The sequence below is a fragment of the Thamnophis sirtalis genome, unplaced genomic scaffold (genome assembly GCF_051295495.1).
Source record: "Thamnophis sirtalis isolate CommonGarterSnake01/CBP01778 unplaced genomic scaffold, rThaSir2_p1.2 scaffold_2, whole genome shotgun sequence".
Taxonomy (NCBI): domain Eukaryota; kingdom Metazoa; phylum Chordata; class Lepidosauria; order Squamata; family Natricidae; genus Thamnophis; species Thamnophis sirtalis.
The window spans coordinates 110,290,602-110,305,702 of record NW_028261382.1 but is presented as its reverse complement, the minus strand read 5'-3'; the positions used below and the strand labels follow the sequence as shown (position 1 = coordinate 110,305,702).

The window sequence follows — 15,101 nt, the reverse complement described above, 5'->3', positions numbered from 1 at the left end:
AGTCAACCCTGAGCCAGTGAGATTTGAACCGCTGAACTGCAGATAACAGTCAGCTGAAGTGGCCTGCAGTACTGCACCCTAACCACTGCGCCACCTCGGCTCATATTATGACCACAATGGAGCCCAGAATTTATGTTGCTAAATGAGCAACAGGCAGTGGGGCAGCATGGGACAGTGCAGAGGCACTTACGTCCACAGCTAGTCCTCAACTTATAGCAATAACACTTAGACTTATATACCATAATGCTTTTACAACCCCATCTAAGCAGCTTACAGAATCAGCCTATTGCCCTCAACAATCCAGGTCCTCATTTTACCCATCCTGGAAGGCTGAGTCAGCCTTGAGCCTGGTGAGATTCGAACCGCCGAACTGCAGCTAGCAGTCAGCTGAAGTAGCCTGCAGTACTGCACTCCAACCGCTGCGCCCCCTTGGCTCATATTATGACCACAATGGAGCCCAGAATTTATGTTGCTAAGTGAGAAATAAGTTTAAAGTGAGTTTTGCCCAATTTTATTACTTTCATGTTAAGTGAGTCGTAGTAGTTGTTAAATTAGTAACACGGTTGTTAAGTGAAGCTGGCTTCCCAATGGACGTTGCTTGTTAGAAGGTCGCAGAAGGGGATCGCGTGACCATGGGATGCTGCAACCGTCGTAAACGTGAGTCGGTTGTCAAGCTTCCGAATGTAAATCACATGACCATGGGATGTTGCAATGGTCATAAGTGTGAAAAATGGTCATAAGCCTTTTTTTCAGTGCCATTGTAACTTCAAATGGTCACTAAATGAACTGTGATAAGTCGAGGACTACCTGAAGTAGGTTGGGTTCACTCCATTTATAAATAAAGATAGCCACCATTAAAACAACACCGAAAAAGAATTGGCTATTGCATTAGGGAACAAAGTGGGCGGGTAATCCTCAACTTACAACCATAATTGAACCCAAAATTTCTGTTACTAAGTGAGATATTTCTTAAGTGGGTTTCTCACCCCATTTTACAACTTCACAATTGTTTACTTTGCTTGTCAGAAAGTCACAAACAAGACCCGGGGACATTGCAACCATCACAAAAACTGTATTTTTCGGAGTATAAGACACTCTGGAGTATAAGATGCACCAAGATTTTGAAGAGGCAAATTTTTTAAAAAAGGTTTTGCACTTTGTAGAAATGCACTCCCAAAATGACCCTTTTTTGTCAAAAAAAAAAAAAAGGCACGCATAGCCTTTAGGAGGCTTATAGAGTGCTCCTGGGGCTGTGGTGTGTGCATGATAAGGGAGGAGCGCTTGTGGCTTAGAGGTTAATATAACTGCCTAACATGTAGAAACAGCCCATTTTTTGCTCATTTCTGCCCTCCCCAGCACCCAGGAGCAGTCTGAAAGCCTCCTAAAGGCTATGCACGGCCATTTTGGTGAAGGGAGCGGGGTTTTGGGAGGCAAAAAAATGCTGTATTCGGTGTATAAGACGCACCCAGATTTTCAGCCTCTTTTTTGAGGGAAAAAGGTGCGTCTTATACTCCGAAAAATTACGGTAATATGAGTCAGTGGCCAAACCGCCTGAATTTTGATCACATGCCCATGGGGATATTGCAAGTGGTTGTAAGTGTGAAAAATGGCCATGTGGCTTTTTTCAGTGCCGTTGTAACTTCCAATGGTCACTAAATGAACTAGTGTAAGTCTGGGACCAGAGGTGGCATTCTACCGGTTCGGACCAGTTTACCCAAACCGGTAGCGGATATCGCGGGTGACCACGCCCACTCGCCCGGCTCTACAGTATCCCATTTAGGCCCTTTTTTCACCAAAAACGCATGCGTAGAAGCTGAGCGCATGCACGGAGTGGCACCTGTGAGCGAAGAGAGCACACACACTCACACTTGCAAACCAGTAGGGAAGGGAAGGGACTAACACACCTGTCCGGAACTATCTTTATTGGTTCAGCTCTATTCCATGGTGAGCAGCAGCTAATACCGTATGGCTTTTTCTTCCCTACAGGAAGGGCACAGCTATTTCCTCCTTCAATGGGTCCTTCGTTATTTATTTATTTATTTATTTATTTATTTATTTATCACATTTTTATACTGCCAATCTCACCTAAGTGACTCTGGGCAGTTTACAATAAAAATTATTACAAATTTGACTAAAAGAAGCTCATACAAGGTTAAGTGCCCCAAAGAGAATCTTGTGATTAAAAACTGAAAACTCTGATTAAAATGAAAAACTTCGTTAACAGACCCTGCAACAGTCTCTCCTTAGAGCTTAATCCGATTAGTATCGCAGACCCCGGTGGGGTTTTATTCTTCTGAATGGCACTGTCACAACATTGTTAGAAGCGCCAGAAGCAAGAGTCTCGGGTCAACTTCAGACTTGAGGTTCTCATCGGCCAGATGGCCACGCAGGTGGAGGCGGGTTGGGGGGGGGAACTGGGGTTGTCGCCCAACACGCCAGGAGGACTGTGAGTTTGAAAAGAACTTAAACAGAAAAGAGGATTTCTGAATCTTGGGATTTAAAAAAAAACAACCCGCCAAGCTTTAGATAGAGTCCATCAGCTGTTCTTCTGCATTGCCAGTACATTAATTCCACCCTACTGGATGATGGCCTAAGCCTTGGTTGCAGAGTGTTAAAAAAAATGATCAGGGACTCAAGAGGAAGACCCTCCCCCAAGCCAATGGGATCTTAGCGCAGATCTCATGAAGGTGACTGTGCCTTTATTAAAAAGCCTAACTGCACAAACTATAAACAACTAGACAGGAGGACATTCCCCCCCCCCCCAATGCCATCACTCTGCTAAACAACTAATTTCCACACACTGTCAAAACTATTTAAAGGTAAAAGGTTCCCCTCGCACATATGTGCTAGTCATTCCCGACTCTAGGAGGGCGGTGCTAATCTCCGTTTCAAAGCCGAAGAGCCAGTGCTTTCTGAAGACGTCTCCGTGGTCATGTGGCCAGCATGACTAAACAGCAAAGGTGCACGGAACACTGTTACCTTCCCACCAAAGGTGGTTCCTATTTTCCTACTTGCATTTTTACATGCTTTTCAACTGCTAGATTGGCATAAGCTGGAACAAGTCATGGGAGCTCACTGCATTATGTGGCGCTAGGGATTTGAACCACCGAACTGCCGACCTTTCTGATTGTCAGGCTCAGCGTCTTAGCCACTGAGCCCCCCCAAAACTATTTAGTAATAGGAAAGATGAGGTAATAGGAAATATATTTAGTAATAGGAAAGATAGGTAATAGGAAAGATGAAAAAAATAATAGTAATAGTGTCTTACAAAACTATTTAGTAAGACACTATTACTATTATTTTTCTCATCTTTCCTATTAACTATCTCTCTTTCTACTTAATGACTATAATTTGTTGCTTGTAATCTTTACAATTTATATTGTTTAATTTGGTTTCATTTAGTACGATTTATGTTGATTGCTTATTTAGTATTCTATGACTATCACTAAGCGTTGTATCTTATGATTCATGATGAGTGTATTTTTATGGTGATTATGATCATGATTTACCACTTGCATGCACCAAAGACAAATTCCTTGTGTGTCCAATCACACTTGGCCAATGAAGAATGCTATCAGTCAGAATAGAGCTGGAAAGGACCTTGGAGGTCTTCTAGTCCAGCCCCTTGCTCAAGCAGGAGACCCTATACCAACTACTCATAGATCAGAGAAGAAATCTCAACTGGACCTTCTCCAAGACCATCTTCTGGACAGAGAAAACTGAATACAGGAGAGCTACCAAGGGCCTAGTAGTAATATAGCCTTTATTGTCATTGTAAAACATGCATACAACGAAATTGATTGTGTAGATTAGTAGCAATATTATTAGTATTATTAGTCTTCAACTTACAACTGTAATTACAGTGGTAACTCATGCCAGTCATTAAACGGCTCTCATCGTGACTATGCCTGATTTTAAGACATTTTTTTGAGGTGCATGGTAAGCAAAGATCAAGCAAATCCATTGTCCACAATGGCTGCTGTTGTTGTTTTTGCTGGAAACCAGAATTAAATGCTAAATTTCCAGGAAAAAAATGTTGGCAATCACAGCCACATGACCACAGGCTGCTCTGAGCAAATGTGAGCCAGTTGCCAAGCACTCGAAACGTTATTGCATGGGGTGAAGCGTGGGGCTGTTTGAAGCGCAAATACAGCTCATTAAGTGGCCCTGGGAAGGCCCGTCGTAACTTTGAACAGTTGCTAAGGGACTGGTCATAAGTCCAGGATTACCACTAAACCATTTCATTCTTATTCATTCTCTCTCTCTCTCCCTCCCTCCCTCCCTCTCTCCCTCCCCCTCCCTCCCTCCCTCTCTTTTCCCTCCTGTAACCTGACAATTAGAACATTCACAATCCATAAATGTGTGGTTTAAAAACAAAATCAAAAGTTAAAGGGCACAGGGCTCATGAACGTGGCTTTATCTGGAAACTAACTGGGCACAAACACACAACTGTCTAACACCTAGTCTAAAGCAACCTTGGCCAGTATGGAAATTGCTAACTAGACTGCGTGGGAGGGAGGAAGAATCATCAATTTTAAGAAAAAGGAGTTTTATTTTGAAGTTACTTTATGTATTTTGAAGGTACTCTGTGAATGTGGAGAGCAATCCATCTCGCATATGCTATGCTGCATACAATGTCCTTCAACATGTATGGGAGGAATGTCTATGGAGGTCCTTGTTGTCCCCAGGGTGTTTTTTCAAGAGGCAACGGGACTTTCTTGTTTTCTCTTTAGAAGACGTTTCACTCCTCATCCAAGAAGTTTCTTCAGCTCTGACTGGATGGTGGGGAATGGAAGGATTTGTACTCCTTGAAGGCAGCTGGTCCTTTGCATCCTTTTTAGAAAGACATGGAGGCCGTTTGGAGGTTCATCTGTCCTCAGAGCTCCCTGAGCAGTGCAAATGGGTAGATAAACCTCCAAGTGACCTCAATGACTCTATAAAAGGATGCATATGACCAGCTGTCTGCAAGGAGTATAAATTCCCCACCATCCAGTCAGAGCTAAAGAAGCTTCTTGGATGAAGAAGAGCCAGGTCTTGGTGGCTTTACAGAAGGCCGGGAGAGTGAAGGGTCCGGATCTCTACGGGTAGATCGTTCCACAGGGCTGGCGCAGCTACAGAGAAGGCCCTCCCCCGGGGGGCCGCCAGCCAAGCCTTAAGCCTTAGAAATGTGCCGGATGTCAACTTCTAGAACCCCTGATGGGCAAAATCATTCAATTGGAAAGTGGTTCTTTTTTTTTTTTAGAAGCTGCACAGCTATTTCTACCATCATAGATACACCAAGGTGATACTGCCAGTATGTCTATGGAGGTTCTTAGTCATCCAGGTGATGGTTGACCCAGAGGTGTTTTTTCAAAAGGCAACTCGATTTTGTTTTTTCCTTGAAGACATTTCGCTTTCAATTAATACATAAAAGTGTGTGTGTGTGTGTGGTGTGTGCATGATAAGGGAGAAGCGCTTGTGGCTTAGAGGTTAATATAACTGCCTCGTGACCCGTCAAAACCGCGGAGGACAAAATTGCGCTCGACGAAAGCGCGCATTTGACGTCATCACAGCGCGACGAAAAAAATTAAAAATTGAAATAAAATTAAAATTAAAGCAAGCCGATTCACATAAAGGTAAGGGTTAGGTTAAGGGTTAGGGTTAGGTTTAGAGCGTTAGGCTTACGTTTAGCGTTAGGTTAAGGGTTAGCGTTAGGTTTAGCGTTAGGTTAAGGGTTACGTTTAGGGTTAGATTTAGGGTTAGGGTTAGGGTTAGGTTTGGGGGGGTTAGGGTAAGGTTTTCGCTTTATTTTTACATTTTTCGATCACAGCGCGATGTTTTTGTCGCGCTGTGATGACGTCAAATGCGCGCTTTCGTCAAGCGCGATTTTGTCCTCCGCGGTTTTGTGGTGGAACCAACTGCCTAACATGTAAAAACAGCCCAAGTTCGAATCCCTGCAAGGAAATAGATCTATACTAGTCTCCTGCCAGCCTCTGCTTCGCTGCTGCTTTTCGGCTGCCATTGAAACAGGGAGGGGGGGGGGGCATGGTATTTAAGAAGGGAATCATTCTGTACTGGAGGACTCTTTATTAGGGAGTTATTCTCATCATCTCTTTGCGCATGTGGAAGGAAGGGAGGATCGTCCTTCCTTTCTCCCTTCCTTCCTTCCTTCTTCCCTCCCTCATTTACCTCCCTCCCTCCCTCATTTACCTCCCTCCTTCATTTCCCTCCTTCCTTCCCATCCCATCACCCTTCCATCCTTCCTACCTTCATCCTTCCCTCCCTCTCTCATTTACCTTCCTTCCTCCCTCCATCATTTTCCTTCCTTCCTTCCCATATCATTCCATCCTGATTCCTCCTTCCTTCCTTCCTTCCTCCCTCCCTCCCTCCCTCATTTACCTTCCTCCATTTTCCTTCCTTCCATCCTTCCTTCCCATCCCATCATACTTCCTTCCTTTTTCCCTTCCTTCCTTCCTTCTTCCCTCCCTCATTTACCTTCCTCCTTCATTTTCCCTCCTTCCTTCCCATCCCATCGTCCTTCCATCCTTCCTACCTTCATCCTTCCCTCCCTCTCTCATTTACCTTCCTTCCTCCCTCCATCATTTTCCTTCCTTCCTTCCCATATCATTCCATCCTGATTCCTCCTTCCTTCCTTCCTCCCTCTCTCTCTCCCTCCCTCCCTCCCTCATTTACCTTCCTCCATTTTCCTTCCTTCCATCCTTCCTTCCCATCCCATCATACTTCCTTCCTTCCTTCCTTCCTTCCTTCCTTCTTCCCTCTCTCATTTACCTTCCTCCTTCATTTTCCCTCCTTCCTTCCCATCCCATCGTCCTTCCATCCTTCCTACCTTCATCCTTCCTTCCCTCCCTCATTTACCTTCCTCCCTCCATCATTTTCCTTCCTTCCTTCCCATATCATTCCATCCTATGATTCTCCCTTCCTCCCTCCCACCTTCCTTTACCTTCCTCCATTTTCCTTCCTTCCATCCTTCCTTCCCATCCCATTGTCCTTCCATCCTTCCTTCCTATCTCCCTGCCTTCCTTCCTTCCATCCTCCCTCCCCCAGGCAGAGAGAAGCCTCTTCAAAGATGGCTGCAAACACATTCATTTACCTGCAAACGGTTTGGGGAAATGAAGATTATGGTGCAATTTTTATTAGCCTTCACTCTGAAAAATCCCAGGCATGATTTTAAAAAGTTGCCATCTTGATTTTTTATTTTTTTTTGTCCACACCCAGATATTCCTTGCCAACATCCCATTTGCAAGCAACAGCGCTGGTAGGTTTTCGTGAAACCCACCCACGTCTACCACAGGTTGTGCAGAAAAGGAACAAGTCTGTTTCCTAAAAGGGGAAACTTTTTGTTTCCACTTACTATCACTTTGTGTCACACCATTTAAAAAAAAAAGTCCCCAAAGAACAGGGAACTAAAGTCACACGTTGACAGCAGGGGAAACTTCCAGTTAATGTGGTCTGGAATAATCATTTGGTTCCTTCTTTGGAGAAATGAGATTTGTGTCTTAAAATATAACCCCAACTGATGGTGTGGAAGAGCTAAGATGTGGTGTGAAGGACGCCTGGGAGATTGCAGAACAAAACAAGGCAAAGACATTTCCCAAAGAAGCCAGATTAGCAGGTTGGGGATAATGGGATTTGTAATCCACACCTTAAATTGGTGCAAACTCTGAGCACAGGATTAAAACGCACCACCTCCCTTCTAGGTGTGCCAACCCACATTCAGAGCTATCATTGGTGCCCCTGCTTTGAAGTGTCCACACACACACCCATTAACCCCCTTGCTGACTGCAGGTGCTGGGAATTGTAGTTCAGTAGCATTTCAGGGCCTTCTGTCTTAAAATATAACCCCAAATTGATTGTGTGGAATAGCTGTGGTGTTAAGGACGTCTGGATGATCACAGAACAACCCAAGGCGAGGAACATTCCAAAGGAGCCAAACAAGCAGATTGGGGATAATAGCAATAGCAGTTAGACTTATATACCGCTTCATAGGGCTTTCAGCCCTCTCTAAGCGGTTTACAGAGTCAGCATATCACCCCCACAGTCTGGGTCCTCATTTCACCCACCTCGGAAGGATGGAAGGCTGAGTCAACCCTGAGCCGGTGAGATGTGAACAGCCGAACTGCAGAACTGCAGTCAGCTGAAGTAGCCTGCAGTGCTGCATTTAACCACTGCGCCACCTCGGCTCCATTAATAATAATGGGAATTGTAATCCTAATCTTAAATTGGTGCAGACTCTGAGCAGGATTCCAACATGCCATTTCCCTTCTAGGTCTGTCGACCGACATTTAGAGTCTATGATTTGTGCCTCCGCTTTGAAGTGTTCCACACACATCCATTAACAGCCTTGCCGACGGCAGGTGCTGGGAATTGCAGTTCGGCAGCATAATCACCATTCCTGCTTTATTTGCCCTGCAGAATTTTTTCAAGGCAAGATGCAACAGTCTGGATTTAAGATGCGCTTGCTTCTGTACAATCGCCTTGGGTTCACCTTTTCCTACAGCCTGCTCAGAAAAGGTTACGGAAGCAAAGGGAGTGGAAAAATATGGGGTAGTTGGGGGAACCCAACTTGTAGCCACTGTAGCTGGGAGAAGGAACTTGAAAAGCAAGGCAACCCCAGAAAGAAGCTCCAGACATGGTTGGAATAACATCACCAGGCCTGTTCCCAATAAGAGCAAGTCGTTCCCAACTCTAGGCGGGTTCACCGACAAAAGGGCAAACGACAAAACCGCGAACGACTAAACCGCGGTGACAAAACCGCGTGTTCTAAAGCGCACCGACGAATGAGCGCTGAATCGCGCCAACAACAGCACGGCGACAGAAGCCTGCTGTAAAACTAAACCTAACCCTAAACCTAACCCTAAACGTAACGCTAAATCTAACTCTAAACCTAACCCTAAACCTAACGCTAAACCTAACCCTAAACCTAACCCTAAACCTAACCCTTATCTTAAGTTAAAGCACCCTTCTGTCTCCGCGCTGTTGTCGCCGCGCTGATGACGTTGCGGTTTTAGCGACGCGGTTTAGTCGGGCGCGGTTTTGTCGTTCGCCCTTTTGTCGGGTCACGCTCTAGGGGGGCGATGCCCATCTCCATTTCAAAGCCGAAGAGCCAGCGCTGGCCGAAGACGTCTCCATGGTCATGTGGCCAGCATGACTCAATGCCAAAGGCGCACGGAATGCTTTTTCCTTCCCACCAAAGGTGGTTTCTACCGTATTTTTCAGACTATAAGACGCACTTGGAGTATAAGACACATCATGATTTTGAAGAGGTACATTTTTTAAAAGTGTTTGCACTCTGCAGACCTCCCAGACTCTCTGCACGCCTCGTTTTTTGCAAAAAAAAAAAGGGGGGGGGACATGCAGAGCTTTGGAAGGCTTGTAGAGTGCTCCTGGGGGCTGCAGGGGCAAAAATGGGCTGTTTTTGCTCATTTTTGCCCTCCCCAGACCCCAGGAGCACTTTGCAAGCCTCCCAAACCCACTGCACATCCATTTTTGCAAAGGGGGCAGAGTTTCAGTACGCCAAAAAGGCTGTATTCAATGTATAAGGCGCATCTTATATCCGCGTCTTATACTCCGAAAAATACGGTATAACAGCAATAGCTGTGCTGTCCCAACAGTCTATAGCTAATGTGTAGGAATTAAGAACTGTCTCCTTTAAGAAACTACCTCATGGGAAATGTATCCACCTTATGGGAAATGTAGGCAGAAGTCCCTTGTGGGAAATGTAGTTCCATAACATGTGACCACATCTGTGTTCCCTGATTGGGCAGTGGGTATTCTGCCCGGGAAAGTTGATTTATTACTGGTAATAAATCGCCCTGGGTTAACTGGGATGGCAGCCACCGCTCATCCCTTCATCATCTCCGCTCATCAAGGGAGATAGGAAACCACAGACTTTTTACACTACGTGATGGGACAGATCATGGAAAGTCAGAAGTATCTTAACACTGAACTGTACGTTTGCTATTAAGAATGCCTGATAATAAACTTGATCTAACAGAGCGTCCTAAGCATGGAGTTTAACTCCATGCCCCGAAACTCCGGAGGCAGAACAATAGCATTTAGGCAGATCTAGTGCAACTCGCCACAGCTGACTCACCTGGCCATCTGCTGTGGGACAATTCAACCCAGGATCACTCAAGAGAGGGACTAGTGAATTGCAGCAGCCCATGTGTTGCTTTAGGTTTGAACCTTCTCAAGTTAGAAGTCCTCAAGGCTGGGATGAGCTGCAATTCTACTTGTCCCTCTCTTGAGAGATCCTGCACTGAACTGTTCCGTGTTGAGTTGTCACGCTGTGTGACAGCCATGGATTAGAGGCTAAAACATACAAAGAATGGTTGCTGGAACTGGGTATGTCTAATCTGATGAAGAGAAGGACCAGGGGAGACATGAGAGCAGCCTTCCAATATCTCAGGGACTGCCACAAAGAAGAGGGAGTCAAGCTATTCTCCAAAGCACCTGAAGGCAAGACAAGAAGCAACGAATGGAAACTGATCAAGGAGAGAAGCAACTGAGAAGTAAGGAGAAATTTCCTGACCGAACAATTAATCAGTAGGACACCTTGCCTCCAGAAGTTGTGAATGCTTCAACACTGGAAGTCTTTAAGAAGATGTTGGATAGCCATTTGTCTGAAATGGTGTAGGGTTTCCTGCCTAAGCAGGGGGTTGGACTAGAAGACCTCCAAGGTCCCTTCCAACTATGTTATTCTATTCTGTTCTTAACAATACAATACAATACAATAGCAGAGTTGGAAGGGACCTTGGAGGTCTTCTAGTCCAACCCCCTGCCTAGGCAGGAAACCCTATACCATTTCAGACAAATGGCTATCCAACATCTTCTTAAAGACTTCCAGTGTTGGAGCATTCACAACTTCCGGAGGCAAGGTGTCCTACTAATTGTTGTGTCAGGAAATTTCTCCTCAGTTCTAAGTTGTTTCTCTCCTTGATTAGTTTCCACCATTGCTTCTTGTTCTACCCTCAGGTGCTTTGGAGAATAGTTTGACTCCCTCTTCTTTGTGGCAACCCCTGAGATATTGGAAGACTGCTATCATGTCTCCCCTAGTCCTTCTTTTCATTCAACTAGACATTCTCAGTTCCTGCAACCGTTCTTAGCACCTCCGAGATGTTCCAGCTGCTCAGCGGAGCATCTCACAGGCGCTGTGCGTGTGCGCGGAAGTGCAGAAGACTTAAAAGACCGGTAAAGAGCTCAGGTGGGCCCTCTGGAGCACCGTACCGGAACGGTATGCGGTGCTCCGGGCTGGCTCCGGTACGCCTGTACTGGGGCGTACCGCCTGCAGCCCACCACTGCAGTAGTACTTAGACTTATATACCACTTCACAGCCCTCTTTAAGCGGTTTATAAAGTCAGCCTCTTGCCCCCAACAATCTGGGTCCTCATTTTACCCACCTCGGAAGGCTGAGTCAAACTTGAGCCTGGTGAGATTCGATCTGCCAAATTGCAGGCAGGCAGCAGTCAGTCGAAGTAGCCTGCAGTACTGCACTCTAGCCGCTGTGCCACTGTGGCTCTTATGAATCCATCCGGTGTTTTCTTTCTAGCCAACCCCTTTCTAAACCGTGAAATCGCTTAGAGGCTACGATTCAGCCTATGGCAGATGCATCCTTCGATAAGTGAGCAGGCGAGATGGGAAATCTCGGGCCCTGCATCTGGTCTGGCATAAAGAGGATAATCTGCTTTTTATTCAAACGAAATCTAACCAGCTCAGCCTACGATAAAAGCGGCTAGGCCATGTGATGGATGCTAACACTTGGATAATTGTAGCCAGCTTCTTAGAGATGTCTCAGACAGAAGAAACTTTTGGCTTAAAGTCTCTAATCACTGGGAAGGAACTCTGTGCTAATCGGTGCCGCTTATTAGATTTAAGTTAGCATGTGACAAAACAACAGGTAACGACTGTAGATGGCCTGGAAGATTTCAATTAAAAATTAAGGTCAAAATTCCCCTGACAAATTATGTTTCAATTTTACACTTCCTCTGGAAAACTAGGTGAAACCTAAAATCTCTTGTCCCTGGTTTCCTAGAGCATCATAAATTTGCAAAACATTTTACAGTCTTGTTTTTGCTTTCCATTCTGCTTTTCATTCCAACATCAGATAAATAGGGGACATAAACTAAGAGCTAGTAGAATTATTTACATCTCTCCCTCTCCTCCTTTCTCTCCCGCTCTCTCTCCCTTCTCCCTCTTTCCCCTTCTCCCTCTTTCCCCTTCTCTCTCTTCCCTTCTCCCTTTCTCCCTCTCCTTTTACAATATCTTTATTAAATTTCAGATGCAAACGTTAAAATACAAATTAGCATAAAAGAGAAAAGGAAGGGGAATAATATAACAAATTAAAAGTGACAAAAAGTACAACAAACCAATTTATAACAATGATGATCTCGAACTATCTTTAGTCCAGAGATAATAACAATTCAACAACCTCTACATTTCAGCAAACAATACCAATGTTGTAAATTACTAAATAATTAAGCCTCTAAAAGATCCATACTCATAAAATATTCTTCCCTTGATTTTAATCTAACAGAAGATAAATTGGGAAATGAGAGTTATATTTTAAAAGGTGCAACTTTTCTCTTAATTCGGTCCAATCTAGTTGTCAAATCCCAAAGTCAAAATTTTACTCCTTGTTTTGTAAGAAATTGAACAGTGGTCTTCAAGGGTTTTGTTTTTTTTTAATAATAAAATCCACTGAATTTGCCACTGTAAGAGCCAAAATAAAGTGGCAAAAATCTATTAGCGATGAATCCCAAGTGGAAAGTTGTGGGCCTATCAGATTTGACCTTAAGGTAAAGGTTCCCCTCGCACATATGTGTTAGTCGTTCCCGACTCTAGGGGGCAGTGCTCATCTCTGTTTCAAAGCCGAAGAGCCAGCGCTGTCTGAAGACGAAGACAGTCATGTTGCCGGCATGACTAAACATCGAAGGCGCACGGAATGCTGTTACCTTCCCATCAAAGGTGGTTCCTATGCTTCTCCTTGCATTGTTACATGCTTTTGAACTGATGGGTTGGCAGAAGCTGGGATGAGTAACGGGAGCTCACTCCGTTAAGCGGCGCTAGGGATTCGAACCGCCAAACTGCCAACGTTTCTGATCAACAAACTCACTGTCTTAGCCACTGAGCCACCACGTCCCAGATTTGACCTTAGAACTACAATAGTTGAATGGATTTAGAGACTGAAACTCTAATTAGTTCCTAAAAATACAGATGCCTGAAGATTCAAGACCAGCTAAGAGAGAGATAGTGAAAAGGCTGTTTAAAAATCTCTGCTTCTGCTTGAAGACATTTCATTACCCAACTAGATAACATTACAGATTAACAGAGTAGAAGGGACCCTGTAGGTCTTCTAGTCCAACCCCCACCCCCACCCCCACCCAAGCAGGAGACCCCTACACCATTTTTGACAGATGGCAGTCCAGCCTCTTCTTGAAAGCTCCCAGTGAAGAAGCTCCCACAACTTCTGAAGGCAACTTCTGTTCCATGGGTTGATTGATCTCACTATCAGAACATTTCTCCTTATTTCCAGGTTGAATCTCTCCTTGGTCAGTTTCCATCTATTGCTTCCTGTCCTGCCTTCACGTGCCTTAGAGAATAGCTTGAATCAGGGGTGGGTTCCTGCCAGTTCTAACCTCTTCCAGAGAAGAGGTTCCACAAATCTACAGTGCCGTTTAGAACCGGTTCCAGCTCCCTCCTCCCACAAGTCCGCACATCATCAAGATGAAGAGCGAGAGGAGGAATTCTGGGAGTTGAAATCCACAAATCTTAAAGCTGTCAAGTTTGAACACCCCTGGGATTTTTTTCTAAAGGGTTAGGGGTGCAAGGGTCTTGTAACTTGACAGCTTTAAGACTTGCGTGCTTCAAATGCCAGAGTTCCTGAGCCAACATTTTGGTTGCTAAGCAAGAGTGTTGTTAAGTGAGTTTCACCACATTTTACAAGTTGGCCACGCCCACCCTGTTACATGGCTGGCAAGCCGCTCCCACCCAGTCACATGACCGGCAAGCCACTCCCACCCAGTCACATGGCCAGCAAGCCACTCTCACAAAGCAGGCCACATCTACAGAAGAGGTTCTAAAAAAATTTGAAACCCACCACTGGCTTGAACCCTTCTTCTCTGTGGCAGCCCCTCAAATATTGGAACACTGCTCTCATGTCTCCCCTGGTCCTTCTCTTCACTAGACCAGCCATGCCCAGTTCCTGTAAACATTCTTTGTATGTTTTAGTCTCCAGTCCCCTAATCATCCTGGTTGCTTTTCTCTGCCCTCTTTCTAGTCTCAATGTCTTTTGTATAATTTTTTTTTTATAAAACTGGATGCATTACTCTAGGTGTGATCTTATTAGGGCTTTATAGAATGGTATTAGTATCACACTTGATTGTATCCCTCTGTTAATGCAATTTAGGATTGCATTGGCTTTTGGGCTGCCACCACACATTGCTGGCTCATATTTAGCTGGTTGTCCACTAAGACTCCAAGATCCCTCTCACAGTCACTGCTTTTAAGCCTGGTTTCACCCAGTCTATATGTGTACTTTGGGTGTTGCCTAAGTGTAGGACTTTACTTTTCTCTAGATTGAATTTCATTTTGTTAGATAGAGACCATCATCATCAGTGCCGACAACTGTGGATATTACCTAGTTAGGTAATGAAATCTCTGCAAGAATATAACCAAGCTCAGAGAGCACCAAGGACTCCAAGCCACAATTGACTAAATCCAACTTCCCTGCCTAGGCCCGGGGTCAGGAACCTTAAACACTCAAAGAGCCACAAAGATCCTAACCGGAAGATTCTGGAACTGACTAGAAGTCCAGTTCCTCCACCATAGAGTCTCCTCCTAACGCAGCATCCTTCTTCCTCTACCTGTCCTAACCAAAAGCCCTATCAGTTGTGGAGCCGATTGGCGACAGAGGGACGCAGCAGAAGGATGAAAGAGCCACATGCGGCTCCAGAGCCACAGTTGCTGATCCCCTGGCCTAGGCCAAAACCGAACAAATCATATTATAGCTTAGGGCATTACAGTGGAACCTCTGGTCATGACCGTAACCTGTTCCAGGACTTTGGTTGACACCCAATTTGGTTGTGACGAGAAGCAAGACTGAC

The 15,101-nt window shown here is 45.0% G+C and overlaps 1 protein-coding gene across 1 annotated transcript in view; it reads right to left on the bottom strand.

The window, feature by feature from the left end:
• CYRIB (CYFIP related Rac1 interactor B) overlaps positions 1-15,101 on the bottom strand; it is a 104,176-nt gene that overhangs the window by 81,589 nt on the left and 7,486 nt on the right. The window lies entirely within an intron of this gene.